Source organism: Hippocampus zosterae, chromosome 10, assembly GCF_025434085.1.
Source record: "Hippocampus zosterae strain Florida chromosome 10, ASM2543408v3, whole genome shotgun sequence".
Classification (NCBI taxonomy): Eukaryota; Metazoa; Chordata; class Actinopteri; order Syngnathiformes; family Syngnathidae; genus Hippocampus; species Hippocampus zosterae.
In genome coordinates, this window is record NC_067460.1 from 6,888,814 (window position 1) to 6,907,497 (window position 18,684).

Sequence of the window (18,684 nt, forward strand, 5' to 3'; positions counted from 1 at the left end):
TGTCCTCTTTTACTTCAACAGGGCGTTTTGAGCACAGTGAGCGTCAAATGTGCAAACTCCTTAATGAGAACTACAACCCCAAATTTTTTTTTACAAGAATATATTCTATACAGCCCCACTAATTTAAAAACGGCATTAGGATTACTATTGCATTTATCGAATGTGAGTTAAATCGTCCTAAAATCAACTCATTTTTGTCTAACTCAGGGGGCGGACATTTTGCAAGTTGCTGACAACTGAAAATGACATCACAGCTGCTGCTGGCTCAGGTAACAACCCATCATGGCATAGCTTCAGAAAATAGGTGAGGTGAGATTGTTCGTTACCTAAGCCTTAAGATGGCTAAAACCAGTTGGATTTTGTTGCTCACCTCATATTCCACACACACACACACAATATTAATCAGAATGCCTTATTTAAGTCATGGTCGTGGTGGTGGAGAACTCCAAAAAGCAGACAGGAGGGAGGAGCAGGGTGGACTTGACAAAATGTATTTATAAAACACTGAGAAAATAAAATTCAAAACAACAAGAAACAAAGGTAACGAACAAAAACCCATGGCAGAAGCAAAACAAAAACACATACAATGGACCCTGAGTGGTCGGACAGGGAGTCATTTAAAGAGAAAAACCTAATAACATGATTACCAACAGGTGTCGCACTGTAGGAGGAGCCCTCCAGTGCCACTTATTGGTCACAAAGAGATCTATCGTGACAGTGTAGGCTCGTGGAAGTGCATAGAACATATTCTGAAGAAATTTTTGGGGGTGTCTTCCACTTTTAAGTCACTTGATAAAAGAAAGCTATGACCAATTAATACCAAAATGTATGTGCACATTTCTACCGACGCCAACATCACTGTCTGAAAAAAATCTAAACGATTGCAAAAATATTTGAGATTTTAAAGACATTAATGTCTTCCTCTTCCTAGGTGCGCAATCAGCTTAATGTCGCCTAATGAGGAAAATGCTTCATGTAAGGGCACACAGACGAAAAAACCATCCGTGCTCGACAAGCCAAATGCAAAAATCCGATATTTTTGCACGGGGATGTTCGTACAATGTTTTAGGTATACTTCTGTGCATATGCATGCTTGATAAATGAGGCCTCTGGATTTTTGATGGAAATATTTATGCATATGTGAGCTGACACTTATGATAACATTGGGGGCTCTCTTTTCATGCCCTACGCAAGTCTCGCACAATCCACAGTCTAACTGTACGCATAGGTGGAGTTTTCTCTCTTTTTGTATCTTCATAAATGGGTGCCATTAGAAATGTCTGCTTGTGCTGTTATGGTCGTGACAAGTTAATTTCCAGCCAATTAAAGTGACTCCTCTCATTCTCTTTAAATTCAGCACAGGTGAGGTACATAATCTATATTGCGGGAGCATATCAAACTCACCAATTCAGTGGAGTTCATGCAGGAGATTAGCGGGCACAAATTACATTCTTAAAGGGATACAAGGGCATGGAAAATTCTACTGGACCCCCCATACCCTGCCCACCACCTTTTCCGGCTACTCCCCTCAGGCAAGCGCTACCGATCCATGTGCACCAAATCCAGCAGACATTCAAACAGCTTCTTCCTTCTAGCCATTAACTCCCTCAACAGTAATCCAAATCTACCTGCATAGTGGCTCTGCAATTTTACACACCCTGTGGAACAGAATGACCGCAATAATCACTGTAGTTCCCGCTCTGTACTTACTTCAACCATTGTCACTGAGCTATATTCCACAGCACCAGACACTTTAAAGCGCTCAAGGACGTCTGTACAATTGCACACTTAAAGTTGCTGTACAAATATTGCTACTGGTCACTTTAAAATGGTCCAATGATTATCTGAACCAGCTGCACAACTGTTAAGAGTGTTGTATTCTACGACTGATCACTTGACCTCTGCTTGATACTTTGCACATTGTGTCACAGCTGTCATTGGGTGGTACGACTGCCCAACGGTACCCGTACATTACGGAACGTCTTTCCATACTTATTTGTCATGTCCTTGTTTACTGTAGTTGCATGTTATTGATACTAGTGTCGCCTGTACTACCAGAGACAAATTCCTTGTGTGTTCTACATACTTGGCCAATAAAGATGATTCTGATTCTGATCTCTGTCACCAAATGGTCATGTGTGACAGGTACATGTAATAGAAAACACCCTCGCTACACTAACTGCTGTTAAATTCGTAAAATCGGTAAACTACACTTGTGCGGCACAAAAATGAAAATGTGCCAGTTTCCCAACGAACGTACTTGGCCTTGTTTATGAAAGAGCCCTGAGGGTTATATGTTTTTGTCCAGTCGCTGTTTTCATTATTACTATTATTATGATTACATCTGGGCAAAACCAACAGTCACTCTTATTGAGGTCGTGTTACATTAATGAACTACAGCCGGACTTGCTGATTCTATATCACACACCATACACACAGACAGACTAACATGAAGCGGAAAGAGAAAATAAAGCAATCCTACTCACTCTCTGTTTGACTGACACAGAGTCAGAATCTCCCAATTCACCTTGCGTATTCAATGGCTGATTAGATTCCCCTTTTATTTATGACTCTTCATTCTGTTTTCTTACCCTTCAGCCATTTAACGACTCTTTCTTGCCATCCCCCCCTCCCCCCTTCTCACAGCTGGTAAACTGAGTTGTCAGTTCAGGGTTGTAAGCTCTTGTACCACTCCCCCACACTCCATCCATCTTTTCGGACCACCCCCACCTCGCTAAATAAGTTTCCCACTTCAATCTGATGAAGTCACCAGAGTGAAGCAACATTGTCTCTGTAAATCAGGGTCGTCAAACTCATTTTTTGTCGCGGGCCACTTCGGAGTTACGCCTTCCCTCGGGGGGCCGGTGCAAAATCTCAATGTTATTTATTACCCATGACAATTTGACATGGTGGAACAGATTTCAGCAAGAATCATGATAGTTGACACACATGATTTGCTCCCACGGGCCACATAAAATGACAGGGGGCCGGATCTGGCCCTCGGGCCCTTGGGCATGCTGTACATGTGTCTTTTCCTTTTCCCCCCCCTGGTAACTAGAAACGTATACATTTCAAAAACCTGCATGTTTATTAAAGACTCTAAATGAGGAATTCTAAAATATAAAGTTCCACAAATATTTTATATCAGCGAGTTGAAGGCTCTTTATTAATATGCACTTTTTGAGGTCTGCTGGGCCACGTGATGCTATATTCAAAACAAAATGGCCTTTCCATGAAAACCATACTTAAATAATTAAATAACTCAGCATTGTGATGTGGATATGCATAATTTTATCTGTGTTCATTCTCTCTTTTTTTGTTTGCCTTCAAGCAGTGTGTCCACCACTTCGATCATGCATTCTTACGCTCTGTCTGTATTTGAGAACGGCTTTTTGTGCGTACCCAAAACCCATATCACTCTAAGTGAACATTGTTGTTTTTTGTTGCTGTGTCATTGATCCTGAGAATTCTGCTTGTAGATGATTGATGATTTAATTGTATTAATTTAGTTCTTACTAAATTATGTGGAAATGTCTCCCCTTTCCCACGCTTCATCTCATAATGTCTGAGAAAACTGGAATTCTTCATCACAGCTATAATCGACCATTCTACCCAGTATACTAAGCACATGCGTCTTGTGGTGATTGGAGGAAGAATTCATGTTTTTTCGGCTGTTCATATTAATTGCCATTTTCACTCTACATGTTTTTTAATTTATTTTTTTTAATAGCCAATTTAGGGCAACTGCTTCGAATTTGTCCGTAAGTGTGAACGTGAGTGTGAATGGTTGCTGACCAGTCCAAAGTGTACGCAGTGATTTTTTTTTCAATAGCAGCTGGGATAAACTCTCACTCTAGCTCATCCAAATTGTAATGAGGATAAGCCCGACAGAATGTGGATGTTGCAAGGAGAGACACAGACTAGAATGAAATAGAGCAAGATAAAACCTTATATTTATTGTTCAGTTAGCAGCAGTTTAGTAGCTCGATGTTTTGAGACAAACCCACACGATAAAAAGGTACAAAGGAAAAAGGTTTACTGTTTTTGACTGGGAGGAATGTCAGCGCCATTTGACTGTCGTTGCTGGACAGTCCCGGGGCGCTTGTGTCTTGCGCCTGTAATGGGCAGCATTTCTCACAGCCCCGTTTTGTTCAGCGGAGAGATCGGTGCTGTTGAACGGTCTGCGGCTGGACGGATGTAAGGCTTGAGGAGCCGACGATGAGAAGAAAGGAGCGTTAGCGCGGAGCACCGATGCGTATTTGGAAGTGGGAGTCGCGCTTGGAGTTCGAAGAGGATTACGTGGGACAGGAGAAGTGAACTAATCTCTTTTCGTCAATGGACGCTACAGCTTCGTGTTTGCTTTCAAAACTTAGCTTGTAGCAGACGTGTGCACATTTTCAGCTTGACGTCTGTGACCCACTGGTGAAAGGACACTTTGATCCTCTCCTCTTTCAACTACAACTGCTTCAGACAACAAAGTGTATGCAGAAAAGTGGTAAAGATTGCACGACTGTCTGTGTCCTATGTGTTGTGTTGTGTTATTTTTGTTATTTTGACTTCAAGATGGCGCTGCGAGAGTGGCTGCCTTTCCAGCAGCTCCTTTATTTTGTTTTTCTACTTCTTCCTTTCATATATTCTTTCTTCATAGCTTTGCTGCTGTGAATTGGGAATTTTTCTGTTGTGAGACTCATAAATGTTTTCTTATCTTATTTTTCTTATCTTATAAGCATGCATGATGAAAAAAATGTGAAGAATGTATTGTTGCCTGCACGTTAAAAGGGAGATGTATTGCTCATTAGTGATGGTGGATACTCACAAGATTTGTTTTTATGATTCAATTTACAAACAATGAGAATTGTATGTCTTTGTGTGTGTACAAATCAGATAGATTGCAGGTCTAACTTAACTGCTCTGAGAGCTCATGTGTCGGTTCTTGCTTTCCCTTGACTCTTATTCCAGCCTGTTGTCTTTCTTTTATGAGGAATCGCAATCCCATATGTGACTTACCACATTTTTTACTTCATCGTCATTTCTAGAAAATAATTAAGTCATAGGCTCAGAGAATGATGCTACCTTAAAAATGTGTGTGGTCAAATAATGAACTAACTCTGACACGATTTTTACTTTCCGGTAACTGTATCTGTGTGTGTGTGTGTGTGTGTGTGTGTGTGTGTGTGTGTGTATTTTGAAAAATCAGACAAAATAAGTGCAACAGTCATGTTTTCATCACTGCCAATTAGCGCTTGTTATCCTGCACAAATTTTATCCTACATTCCAAAAAAGTGAACTAAGTATTTCTAATGCAAGTCTGCAGGAGAGCAAACGAACGAGCACGGGATAATGGGCATCATAACTTCCAATATGAACAATGGAATTTTTTTTTATTGTGATTCAGAAATCTGAGTAAAAGTGCAGACAATTCCTCTTGAGTAACAGCTTTGTTCTTTTTCTTGTTTTCCCTTTTTTTTTGGGGGGGGGGGTGTTTTCCAATATGAAACACGTTTTAGGATACTTCCATTAAGATAAGATATCCTTTATTTGTCCCACACTGGGGAAATTTACAGTCTACCGACCCAAGATTGTGGGTAGAAAGAAGAAAGTGTTTGCATTCACAAAATAAATGTTACAGTTTTGTACACCGTTCAATTAAGTGCTATATAAATATAAATATAGACAACTAATATAGATAATGGGCGGCCCGGTAGACCAGTGGTTAGCACGTCGGCTTCACAGTGCAGAGGTACCGGGTTCGATTCCAGCTCCGGCCTCCCTGTGTGGAGTTTGCATGTTCTCCCCGGGCCTGCGTGGGTTTTCTCCGGGTGCTCCGGTTTCCTCCCACATTCCAAAAACATGCGTGGCAGGCTGATTGAACACTCTACATTATCCCTAGGAGTGAGTGTGAGTGCGAATGGTTGTTCGTTTCTGTGTGCCCTGCGATTGGCTGGCAACCGATTCATGGTGTCCCCCACCTACTGCCCGAAGACAGCTGGGATAGGCTCCAGCACCCCCCGCGACCCTAGTGAGGATCAAGCGGGTCGGAAGATGAATGAATGAATATAGATAATATTTTACATATAAAATATTCACGTTGTACCCGAAGCGACAGAATAAACGCTTCGAGTACAACAAAATAACTGAAGTGGATCCCCGAAAAAGCAGACACAGAAAGATGTTTGTCAGAAAATAAAGGAGTTTTAATACAAACACAAAATACCCGTCCGGGTGAATAACAAAAGGCGCTGGTCAAAATAAGGACCAGGAATACAACTAAGGAGACAACAGAAAACGCTTGCGGAAAAATAGCAAGGAAAGTCTGATTGGAGAATGCTTATAGTTTCCCACGAAAGAGAAATAACGACGCGCAATAACAGCCACAAGGCTAAGAGGCAACGAATAATTAGAATAGGAATGGGCAAGATAATTTGGCACGGCGTGGAATACTCCGGCAGTGAGTTGACTGCCAGAGCCCCCAAATAAAGCATGAGAAATTAGTCACCAATGGGTGACAGGTGTGCAGGCGGCAGGCAAGAAGCCTGCCCCCTGCTGGCAAATACGAGACATGACAATTCAAAATGTTTATTTACCTTTCATTACATTTATCTCTGTTATGTAACAGCCATTTTGAGCCTGTTTGGGCTTTATTTTCAAAGATAGATTGAGTGTAAAAATTGGCGCATCTTGATTTTCTTGCAGGTACGGGCTGTTTGGGAACCTGGCAGGGCATTCTGCCGGACCGAGGGTGTTTAAAAAAAATTTTTTTTGGTTCAGGTATTAGACAATTGGGCTAAATTCAGTAGTAAATTCATCGTTAGATGAATTTCAACCAATCTCAACCAATCAATTCATAGAATGCATTATTATTACAGTGAAACTCCTCTACAACAAAATCATGTTTGCAGCAAGGAATTTTTCACTGTAGCAAATTTGATATCAGATGTAAACACACACACACACACACACACACAAAAGTGTACATGCACACACAAACAAATGTGTACTCTTTATTTCTATTCCAATAGGGCGTACGTATGAGCATACACATATTTGACACTTCATATAGTAAGTGTAGAAAGAAAAAAAAGGAAAGAAATTGCAAAATGTATGATCAGCATTCACTTTCACTTACATCAATTCCTTGGATAATGTCATTTATTTTGCTTCCTCCGTCATTCATTTTAATCACTTTTACCCTCACTTTCAGCGTCAGAGCTCTTCTTGTCTTAGCTGCTTGACATCCAAAGGTCCATTTTAGCGATGCAACGTTTTAGCTGCGTCTGAAATGAGCAATATCAAATACTTCCTGGACTACTGCGTATGTGTAAACCAGTGTGGTGGTTGCTGTTGTCGACGAAGCAGGGTCGCTGTTGGATTAGACTTCGTTGTAGTGAATCTCGTTGCGAGGCGAGAGCAGAGAAAAATATTTCGTATAACGCAACAGGGTTTTTTTTGTTGTATGGGGGGCAGGAGAGTGGGGATGGTGTTAATGCATGAAGATTTTTTTACACTAGGGAGTATTTTCGCCCATGTAGGTTTCTTTGTAGAGGAATTTCACTGTATCATCTTTGAAAATCACCCCTTTGTCCAAGGTAAAACAACAGGTGGGAATTGTCCCCGGGGTCTTCAAACTAATCAAATCCATTTTGTACATTTTGATCATAAAATATCTCTTGAAGTATATTTTCTCTGGAGCAGGGACATTGATGATTTACGTTTTTATTTGGAAAGGTTTTCTGGAATTTTTGATTACATTTAAAGTAACAACGTAATCCACGCAGATCCAGTCATTCTTCCTAATGCTATAAGAGTGACACAGGACTTGGAGATAAGAAATCGAAACAGATGGGGCTCTTCCCAAAGCCCCTTTGTAATTTCTTCGTTAAAGAGGAAGGGATTGACTTCATGGTGACAGTTGGCGCCTGAAGTTGGCATTTTGTGAGAATGACAATGTGATGTGGATTTTATTATTCTCGGGAATGAGCTGACAGTTATTGCTTTGTCGTCTCTTAATTATTTTGGATTGAAATTGCTTTGCGATAATGAGAAGCCAACTCAAAGAATCCTATTCAGTTTTCCAGTTTCTCTTGTTTCCTCAGAAAGAGTGAGGGACAGGATCCAAGCAAACGGTGTTTACCATTAAGTGCAAGCGCATTGTAAAATTCATTTTCTGCTCCAAAGTGCTGGACTATCATGTATACTTCACATTTTCAGTGAGCAAACAGTGAGGGAGATGAAAAGGTAAAGTCGACAAAGAAAGGGCAGATATATGTCTTATTTTATTTCCTTCTCCAATTAGGTTGTTCTCATCAGCTATATTTAATCTATTCGCACATGTTTGTTTGTTTTTTTGTTTTTGTTTTATTGGTACACTTTCACAATTTGGGTTGGATTGGATTGAATGAAACTTTATTGTCAAATGTACTGTATGTAAAACATACAGCACAGATTAAATTTCTTCCCTATCAACACAAAACAGGAGGAGCCGCTGTGGGTGTCCGCGCCGACATCAAAAGAAAAGTTAAAAAAAAAAGACAAAATAATACAAAACAACACATGAGACACAGACAATCGTGCACTCTTAACCACTTTCCTGCATACACTTTGTTGTCTGAAGCAGTTATGGATGAAAGAGGAGCGAATCAAAGTATCCTTTTCAACAGTGGATCAAAGACGTCATGCTGCAATGTGCACACGTCTGCTACAAGCTAAGCTTAAAAGCAACAAGAAACTGTAGCATTCATTCACGAAAAAGAGAGATTGTCTCTCTTCTCCTGTCCCATGTAAGTCCGCTTCAATTCCAAGCTGCGATTCCCAGTTTCACATACGCATCGGCGCTCTGCACTGACGCTCCTTTCTTCTCATCGTCGACTCCTCAATCCATGCATCCATCCAGCCGCAGACTTGGTGCACTTTCAAGAATTTGGTAAGAATCATCACATTAATTCAAAAAAACCATTAAAGAAAGAATTTTGCTTTGTGCGTGCTCGGTCAGAAGTTGTTAATAAAGGTCAAGTGTGGAGTAAACTTGGCCGAGCATCTTTTGAGGAATACTAACGGTTAAAACTATTTGAATGATACTTTCACAACCCTGGTGACCCCAAAAAATAAAAACAACAAAAAACAAACCATCGATCCCATGCCTCTCGCAATTTGTCTTTGGCTGTTTCTGTCCATTACCATGGAAACCAAGCAAAACAGTAAAAGCCAATGTCACCCGTCCCGTTGTGCGTGTTGCCCTTTATTTTCTAGATGTGGGTTACCTCGTCCTTGTTGGTGATGTGGTCGGGCCGGATGTGTTTGTTGGCAAACTTTTTGGAGTATTTCAAATTGAAGTGATGTCACCTGATTTCACCTCTTTGGCCAATCACAGTAGACCATCACAGAGATCCTACTGAACATGTGAGCACTCACTTTGACACTTCATATTGTCAATGCAGTCCTCTCTGAGAAACCTCTGCAAGCAAACATATACGAAATAAGCGGGGCATGTTTCTGTCAGTCTTCAGCAAAACACGCATCCGTCCGTGAAGGACTAAGAGGAGTACTTGACCCGGTTGGTGATGATTACACCTATTTCTGTCACTGCATAGTTCATCAATTTATTCACTTTGTTTTAGGTTTGTCTCCAATCATTCATCTGTCATCAGCAAAACGTGCATCAGTACTAGAAGGAACGTCCACCTCCCTCCATACATGATCACACAATATTAAGCATCACTTATCAATTCTGACCATCTTAAAGTTACCATTTGGATAAAACGAGATGTGACTTTTCTGAGCTGAAGCACCCGAATGTGTCTGTTAATAACTGAAAGAGGAAGTGCAAAGGGGTGTGACTGATTAGACTTTAGTGATCAGCCGCAGGCTAACCATTAGTATCTGAGCTAACAGCCAATAAATGAATCGTGCAAAGCGTACACTAACCAATGTGGGTCTTCAAAATTGCGTTTACAAATTGATGCATATTCCCTTCCCTTAGCTTTGTCACGAACATTTGGAGCAAGCAAACAAGTCATGATTGAACTCAGTCTTGATGGCTTTGATTGCCTTCTGATTCTAATAATTTGCAACTTTCTCCCTGTGGATTCTCCTCCCTTTGTGACTCATTTATGTGCAAGTTTTGGTGACTCACATCCACACACAAAGTAAAAGTCGAAATCGAGAGTCTAAAGAAATGTGTTCATGCTACAGCCAAAAGAGTAGCAAAGCATTCACACGTATATGTACACACACACACACACACACACACACACACACACACACACACACACACACACACACACACACACACACACACACACACACTAATATGTTTGTTGGACTAGGCTTGTAATGTACATTATGAATTAACGGCCAAGTATCATTGTTAAAATGACAATTTAAACTTGCTTATCCCCCCAGGGCTTTGTGGTCTCACATTAGTCAGAGTTCAGGTAAGGAAAATGCCACGGGCAAAAAAAAACAAAAAAACATACATCCAATAAAAACAAGATTAAGTCCCCCCGTTGACACATATCCATTCAGCTTTTGCCTGCAGCATACATTTTACGTGGTAAATCATGACTCACTCCAACACTTTGCATTCACAAGCATTTACACAAAGACACAATTTTTCACTTGTTTTCTTCCTGGTTTACTCTTCGATCAACAGGATTTGCCTAACAGTAGAAAATAAATGAATTCAACCGCTTTTTATTTTCATCTTCACAAACGCCTCCACATGTCTGGCACATGCTGAGGAAATTGTGCCATTATTTCTGAATTAAAGCAAGAGAAATGGGTGGCAGTTATACTATGACTGTGAACACCAGGCACAAAATACATATTAATTGGTGGGAAAGTATTATTCACTTAATAATAAAATACAATAATTGTTCATCAGTGCCGAAACCAACAGCACAGTCGGGGTAATTTATTTGCACTAGAATGCCCAAAGTTTTGTCATTTGACATTTCTTTATATCGGTCGCTTGCATACAGTTCAGAGCAATGGACTGGACTGGACTTTCTACTGCAGCCATTTTACTGGTGGGGGAGTGGGGTGACGAACACACACACACACACACACAGCTGTGTACATCGTTTATCGTTTTGTTTTATTATGGCATTTTCACAGTGTTTGATCTGATCTTTTGGAAAATAGAGGTGGTAAGTATTGTGACCAATATCTAAAGAAGATTTTCACAATATTACAGTGTTTATTTGTTTTTTGTGTGTTACATGTTTATTCTTCTCAGCTGCCATTCACAAAAATATGTATCATTGTTATCATGTATACATTTACTATGCGGATTTTCCTTGTGGGTGAACTGGAGCCTGTCCCAGCTGATCCTACCCGAGGCCAAATGAACTTGCTGGACAAACCCAAGCTTTTTCCACTGGAGTGAGTGACCTGCAGAAACAAATGAACACGATGAAAGATTTTTTTTTCTTCTCTGAGAAGTCTTCAGACAACCATTATGTTGTGCTCACTTTTTCTGAAAACTAATGTGTCATGTTTTGCTATTACCATATTAATGAAACTTTAAACTGGAGTTGATCAGCAGACTGTTGTCCCTTCCATGCACAAACAATGAACTGTTTGCTTCATTTTAAATGACTGTCAGAAGGCTGTATTCATACTCGCTTACAGAGGTACAGAGGACACATCCATCCATCCATCCATCCATCCATCCATCCATCCATCATCTACCGCTTATCCGGGGCCGGGTCGCGGGGGCAACAGCTTTAGCAGGGAAGCCTAGACTTCCCTCTCCCTAGCTACTTCTTCCAGCTCTCCCCAGGGGATCCCGAGACGTTCCCAGGCCAGCTGGGTGACATAGTCTCTCCAGCGTGTCCTGGGTCTTCCCCGGGGTCTCCTCCCGGTGGGACATGCCCGGAACACCTCACCAGGGAGGCACTCAGGAGGCATCCGAATCAGATGCCCAAGCCACCTCATCTGGCTCCTCTCGATGTGGAGGAGAAGCGGCTCGACTCTGAGCCCCTCCCGGATGACCGAGCTTCTCACCTTATCTCTAAGGGAGAGCCCGGACACCCTGCGGAGAAAACTCATTTCGGCCGCTTGTATCCGGGATCTCGTTCTTTCGGTCACGACCCATAGCTCGTGACCATAGATGAGGGTTGGGACGTAGATCGACCGGTAAATTGAGAGCTTCACCCTTTGGCTCAGCTCCTTCTTCACCACGACAGACCGATACAACGTCCGCATCACAGCAGACCCTGCACCGATCCGCCTGTCGATCTCCCGCTCCCTCCTGCCCCCACTCGTGAACAAGACCCAAAGATACTTGAACTCCTCCACTTGGGGCAAGATCTCATCCCCGACCGGGAGGGGGCACTCCACCCTTTTCCGACTGACGACCATGGTTTCAGATTTGGAGGTGCTGATTTTCATCCCAACCGCTTCACACTCGGCTGCGAAACGCTCCAGTAAGAGTTGGAGAGCCCCGTTTGAAGGAGCCAACAGCACCACATCATCTGCAAAAAGCAGGGATGCAATACTGAGGCCCCCAAAACGGACCCCCTCAACGCTTCGGCTGCGCCTAGAAATTCTGTCCATAAAAGTTATGAACAGAATCGGCGACAAAGAGCAGCCTTGGCGGAGTCCTACCCCCACTGGAAACGATTCCGACTTACTGCCGGCAATGCGAACCAAACTCTGACATCGGTGGTATAGTGACCGAACAGCCCGTATCAGGGGTTTCGGTACCCCATACCCTCGAAGCACCCCCCACAGAACTCCCTGAGGGACACGGTCAAACGCCTTCTCCAAGTCCACAAAACACATGTAGACTGGTTGGGCGAATTCCCACATACCCTCGAGGACCTTGCTAAGGGTGTAGAGCTGGTCCACTGTTCCACGGCCGGGACGAAAACCACCTCCTCAATCTGAGGCTCGACTTCCTGACGGACCCTCCTCTCCAGCACCCCTGAATAGACCTTACCAGGGAGGCTGAGGAGTGTGATCCCTCTGTAGTTGGAACACACCCTCCGGTCCCCCTTTTTAAAAAGAGGGACTACCACCCCAGTCTGCCAATCCAGAGGCACTCTCCCTGTTGAACATGCGATGTTGCAGAGGCGTGTCAACCAGGACAGCCCCACAACATCCAGAACCTTGAGGAACTCTGGGCGGATCTCATCCACCCCTGGGGCCTTGCCACCGAGGACCTTTTTAACCACATCGGTGACTTCAGCCACAGAGATAGGAGAGCCCACCTCAGAGTCCCAGGGCTCTGCTTCCTCTAAGGAAGGCGTGTTGGTGGAGTTGAGGAGGTCTTCGAAGTACTCTGCCCACCGGTTCACAACGTCCCGAGTCGAAGTCGGCAGCGCCCCATCCCCACTGTACACAGTGTTAGTGGTGCACTGCTTCCCCCTCCTGAGACGTCGGATGGTGGACCAGAATTTCCTCGAAGCCGTCCGGAAGTCGGCTTCCATGGCCTCACCGAACTCTTCCCACGCTCGGGTTTTTGCCTCGGCGACCACCGAAGCCGCGGTCCGCTTGGCCAGTCGATACCCGTCAGCTGCCTCTGGGGTCCCACAGGCCATAAAGGCTCGATAGGACTCCTTCTTCAGCTTGACGGCATCCCTTACTGCTGGTGTCCACCAGCGAGTACGGGGGTTGCCGCCACGACAGGCACCAACCACCTTACGGCCACAACTCAGATTGGCCGCCTCAACAATACAGGCACGGAACATGGTCCACTCGGACTCAATGTCCCCCGCCGCCCCCGGAACATGGGAAAAGCTCTGTCGGAGGTGAGAGTTGAAACTCCTTCTGACAGGGGATTCCGCCAGACGCTCCCAACAAACCCTCACAATACGTTTGGGTCTGCCAGGACGGACCGGCATCTTCCCCCACCATCGGAGCCTACTCACCACCAGGTGGTGATCAGTTGACAGCTCCGCCCCTCTCTTCACCCGAGTGTCCAGAACATGCGGCCGCAAATCTGATGATACAACTACGAAGTCGATCATCGAACTGCGGCCTAGGGTGTCCTGGTGCCAAGTGCACATATGGACTTATGTTTGAACAAGGTGTTCGTTATGGACAATCCGTGATGAGCACAGAAGTCCAATAACAAAACACCACTCGGGTTCTGATCGGGGGGGCCGTTCCTCCCAATCACGCCCCTCCAGGTCTCACTGTCATTGCCCACGTGAGCATTGAAGTCCCCCAGCAGAACAAGGGAGTCCCCAGCAGGAGTACTCTCCAGCACACCCTCCAAGGACTCCAAAAAGGGTGGGTATGCTGAGCTGCTGTTTGGTGCATATGCACAAACAACAGTCAGGACCCGTCCACCCACGCGAAGGCGGAGGGAGGCAACCCTCTCGTCTACCGGTGTGAACCCCAATGTACAGGCACTGAGCCGTGGGGCAATGAGTATGCCCACACCTGCTCTGCGCCTTTCACCGTGAGCAACTCCAGAGTGGAAGAGAGCCCAACCCCTCTTGAGAGAACTGGTACCAGAACCCAGGCTGTGTGTGGAGGCAAGTCCGACTATATCCAGTCGGAAATTCTCTGCCTCACACACCAGCTCGGGCTCCTTCCCTGCCAGAGAGGTGACATTCCATGTCCCAAGAGCTAGCTTCTGCAGCCGAGGATCGGACCGCCAGGTTCCCCGCCTTTGGCTGCCGCCCAGCTCACATTGCACCCGACCCCTTTGGCCCCTCTCATGGGTGGTGAGCCCATGGGAAGGGGGACCCACGTTGCCTCTTCGGACTGTGCCCGGCCGGGCCCCATGTGTGTAGGCCCGGCCACCAGGCGCTTGCCAACGAGCCCCACCTCCAGGCCTGGCTCCAGAGGGGGGCCCCGGTGACCCGCGTCCGGGCAAGGGAAACTTCGATCCATTTATTTTAATCTTCATCAGGGGTCTTTGAGCCGTGCTTTGTCTGGCCCCTCACCTAGAACCTGTTTGCCATGGGTGACCCTGCCAGGGGCATAAAAGTCCCAGACAACTTAGCTCCTAGGATCATTGGGACACACAAACCCCCTCCACCACGGTCCATCAAATGTGGCATATACCAAGGTGATGCACTCTCCCCATGCTGTTCTGCATAGGACTGAAACCCCTAAGCCAAGTAATCACCAAGACAGGCTTTGGATACCGCCTCAGAAATGGAGCTACAATCAGTCACCTCCTCTACATGGATGACATAAAGCTGTATGCTAAGAGCGAAAGGGACAAGACCCGGGCAATAAACAGCTATGCCCTGCCAGTGATCAGATACCCTGCAGGAATAATAAGGTTGCCAAAGGAAGAGATTCAGACCACGGACGTTAAGACCCGAAAGCTCCTAACCATGCATGGAGGGTTCAATCCCAAATCCCAAATCCATCACCCTGAGACTGTACGCAAGCTGGAAGGAAGGATTGTCCAGGATGAAACATCCAAGCTCCATGAATACGTCAAGGAGAAGGCTCCAACAGATGACGTACTCAGAGAATGTCTCAGACAATGGGGTACAGAGGATGAGGTGCTGGAAGACGAACCATCATGGGAGGACAAACGGCTACACGGGATGTACCACCGGACCATAGCTGAAGTGGCTGATCTCAACAAGTCTTATCAGTGGCTAGAGAGGGCTGGCCTGAAGGACAGCACAGAGGCACTCATCCTGGCTGCTCAGGAGCAGGCCCGGAGCACCAGAGCCATTGAGGCCCAGATATACCACACCAGAAAAGACCCAAGGTGTAGGTTGTGCAAAGAGGCACCTGAGACGATCCAACACATAACTGCAGGGTCTAAGATGCTGGCAGGGAAAGACTACATGAACACCACAACCAGGTGGCTGGCATAGTCTACCGAAACATCTGTGCGGAGTGTGCACTGGAAACCCCAAGGTCAAAATGGGAATCACCTCCAAAGGTGTTGGAGAATGACAGAGCAAAGATCCTGTGGGACTTCCAGAAACAGACTGACAAAATGGTAATGGCGAACCAACCAGATATCGTGATCATAGATGAAGGGCAGAGGAAAACCGTTGTCGTGGGTGTAGCGATCCCAAGTGACGGAAACATCAGAAAGAAGGAACATGAGAAACTAGAAAAATACCAAGGGCTCAGAGAGGGGCTGGAGAGTGGCTGGAAGGTAAAGGTGACAGTAGTGCCTGTAGTGGTCGGAGCACTCGGGGCGGTCACCCCCAAACTAGATGAGTGGCTGCAACAGATCCCGGGAACAACATTGGACAACTCAGTCCAGAAATGTGCAGTGCTGGGAACAGCAAGGATACTGCGCAGAACCCTCAAGCTTCCTGGCCTCAGGTAGAGGACCCGAGCTGAATGAGGGACAGACACCACCCGAGAGGAGACATTTGTGCTACTAGGCGCTCATGGAGCGCTGTGAGTTTCTTTAGCCAGTATGTGTGGACCATGTCTGGGCCTGGTGCTGTCCAGTTCTTCATATCTGAGACGCTTTCCTGTATGTCTTCCACTGTTATGGTAGCTGGGTTCTGTTCAGGGAGGTTGCTGTGCTCCTCTCTCAGGACCCGAGCTGAATGAGGGACGGACACCACCCAAGTGGTGAGACGAGGATTTATATATATATACATATATATATACACACACACACACACACACACACACACAGTATATTCATTAATTCATTCATTCATTTTCCGATCAGCTAATCCTCACAAGGGTGGGGGGTGCTGGAGCCTATCCCAGCTATCTTCGGGCAGTCGGTGGGGGACACCCAAACCGGTTGCCAGCCAATTGCAGGGCATACAGAGACCAACAACCATCCGCGCTCATACTCACACCTCGGGACAATTTTGAGTGCTCAATCAGCCTGCCATGCATGTATTTGGAATGTGGGAGTAAACCGGAGTACCCAGAGAAAATCCATGCAGGCCCGGAGAACATGCAAACACCACATAGGGAGGTCCACACGCTGGATTAATTTTTTTGACACAGAATACATGCTTGATAGTGTAAATATTCTTTCCTTACATGAAATCTCCTAACATATTTCTATATATTATTTTCTTATTTGTTTCTATTGAGTAAAAATGTTGCCTTGTCTGCTCTATTTCAACTTCAAATTAAAGTGTGATGGTGAGAGAGAGAGAGAGAGAGAGAGAGAGAGAGAGAGAGAGAGAGAGAGCGAGAGAGAGAGAGAGAGAGAGAGAGAGAGAGAGAGAGAGAGAGAGAGAGAGAGAGAGAGAGAGAGAGACAAAGAGAGAACTTCTGAATATCTTTTTGGCAAACGATGGACAGATGTGTCCTTCACAGACTTTTTTTTGGTCGCTTGATTTGCCAGGGATTGGAGCCAGGATGTGACATCAATGTAATAAATCTGAAGAAGATGCACACTCTTCCTTAAATTGTTTATGGAATAAAGTATTGTGTCCTTGGACGATATATATTTGCTCTCTGTACATTTTTCTTACCTCGATCAGGCATACAGCCACAAAGCACACGATATCACGTGGTAATGGATGGATTATGGCATTTTGAGTGTATTAGCAACGGGTCTGTTGACCAGGATGTTTGTTCTCATTCTACAAATGTTAAAACTCAGTTGTTTGGCAAGTGCATTGTGGGTTTGTGGCTGCACTTTGTAATTATCTAAATTTTAAAAACTGTCTTGATGTTTTCGTGAACGCGTTGCAAAAAAAATGCCAGTGGAGTACAAGGCTGTGTGAAAATGTGTGTGCATCTTTGTGTGTGCATCTTTGTGTGTGTGTGTGTGTGTGTGTGCGTATGTGTATCAGAGAGTCATGGAGGAAAAAGAACGAGACTCTTACAGCAAGGACTGACGTTTCACACTGACATATTGATTGCGTGTATGTGGTAAGTGGGAGAGCGAATGCATGTGGTCATACAGTATGTTTAAAATTTGTAATTTGGCAATATTGCAGATCTTTTTTCCAGCCATTTTATAATTAATAAACAACAACAACAGCAACTGCAATTAATTGGCCATTTTGTTTTCTAGTTTTGGTTGAGCTGCCCAATAGACATCAGCAGCAGCTGTGTCATCTGTTACCGACAGACAGCAGCTGTGATGTTACCTTCACTGTGATCAAAACAAGGTTAATGTATATTTTACTTGTGATTACAGACATTATACTGTTTTAACCATATACAGTGTATATGCTTAATACAGGGTTGGAGGGGTGGGGTATTTTAAGACGTGCATTTTCATTCAGAAATTACAAAATTTCAAAATATAGCCAAAGAATAGCAAATCATAGTAAAAAAATAGTTTTTAAAACGTCATGCGCGTGTGAGAAAATCATGACCACGTGTAACATAATGGCAATGACCGACTAATTACTAATTCAAAATTAAATCAAATTTAATCTAATCAAATACGCAGCGGTTGTTTTGCAACTCGCCACCATTTTGCCATGAATCGCATGACAACTACAATTACAAATTCTTCGCTGGTTAAAGGGGTCCAGCTCATGCTGTCATGGGTAGAACCGTTGTTCCGAAGGTGTTGCATTATTGTTCCGCGTCACACACTGGAGGCCCGTGCCGTACTTTTTTGTTTTATTTTATTTATTACATGTTGGGGTGGCATGGTGTTGACTGTTTTAGCAAGTTCACCTCACAGGTGCAGGGTTAGATCCGGCCTTCCTTTGTGATTTTTGCATGTTCTCCCGGTGTTTGGGTGGGTTTTCTCGGTGCGCACCGGTTTCCTCCCAAATTCCCAAAACATGCATGCAGGTTATTAATATTCTA